This window comes from Apodemus sylvaticus, chromosome 10, assembly GCF_947179515.1.
Source record: "Apodemus sylvaticus chromosome 10, mApoSyl1.1, whole genome shotgun sequence".
NCBI classification, from domain to species: domain Eukaryota; kingdom Metazoa; phylum Chordata; class Mammalia; order Rodentia; family Muridae; genus Apodemus; species Apodemus sylvaticus.
Genome location: NC_067481.1, coordinates 25,791,515 through 25,792,853, shown reverse-complemented (window position 1 = coordinate 25,792,853; position 1,339 = coordinate 25,791,515).

Sequence of the window (1,339 nt, the reverse complement as noted above, 5' to 3'; positions counted from 1 at the left end):
TTTAACAGCATGTGCATGCACAAATAATTATTAGGAAAAAATTATGCTGGTTGATACATAAATTACATATACACTGTTTTATACAGTATAGTTTTTTTTGGGTTTGGGGTTAGTTTGGGTTTTTTGTTTTTGGGTTTTTTTTTTTTTTTTTTTTTTTTTTTTTTGGCTTTTTTAAACTGGGTGTCTATGTAGTCCTGACTATTCTGGAATTAACTCACTCTGTAGACCAGGCTGACCTTGAACTCAGAGATCTGCCTGCTTCTGCCTCCTGGGATCAAAGATATGTAACACCACTGCCCAGCTGTTTGTTTTTTATTTTTATTTTTATTTTTTTGCTTTTTGTTTTCCTTTGTTCTATAGTGCTGAAGAATCTAACCCAGGGACTCGTTTATAGTAGGAAAGCATCCTTCCTACCACTAACCTACATTCCAGCCAAGATTTGTTTGAGAATGGTAATGATACTCTGTAGATTAAGAGTATCAGCGAGGCCACTCAAATGAGGCCAAAGATTGGGCCTGTTTAGGCCAAAAGATTTCTGATTCTTTTGGTATCTTTCCATCAGGAAGTTGAGAGTCATACATTCCCACCTGCCTTGTTTCCTTTTGAGCACCTCCCACCCCTACCCCCCCCCCCCCACTCTCACCCTCATTCCCCCTATCACTTCTGGTCTCATAACCATCACTTCCAGTTTATTTGTCACCCTGAATGCCTGGCAGCTGCAGACAGAGCAGCCCCTTCACTGGTGATCTTCAGATTAGGTTGGGCCGGCTCACCTCTGTTCTCTTGGGAACGGTGAGCCACCACCAGGGCTTTGCAGAGTGTGTTAGGGAGTGAAGCCAACAGCTGCAGGCAAGAATGCAGATGTCTATGTCTGCAGCGTGGGTTTCTGGAATGCTGCTGCAACACTTCTCATGGAATCCCAAGTCTTTAAAGGCTACAGTGTTCTGGAGCTGGCATGCTGGCTTTGGGTTTCAACCGCATTTGCATTGACTTAAAAAAAAAAAATTCAGCCAGGAGATGGCTCAGTGGGTGGAGGCCCTCATCACTCAGGCCTAGCAATCTGCGTCCCACACCCTCAGAATCTATGTACGACTAGAAGGAGAGAGCAAACTCCACAGTGTTGTCATCTGACCACATGCATGACCCGGCACCTGCACCCACACACAATCATCCATGCACATAGCTTCGCACATGAGTAAATAAATAGCAAAGGGGGGAGAACTGGGAAGAGAGGAGGGAGGAAAACTGGCATCGGGATGTAAAATCAAAGAAAAATAAAATAACAAATGGGGCTGGAGAGATGGCTGGGAGGTTAGAGCACTGGTTGATCTTTTACAAG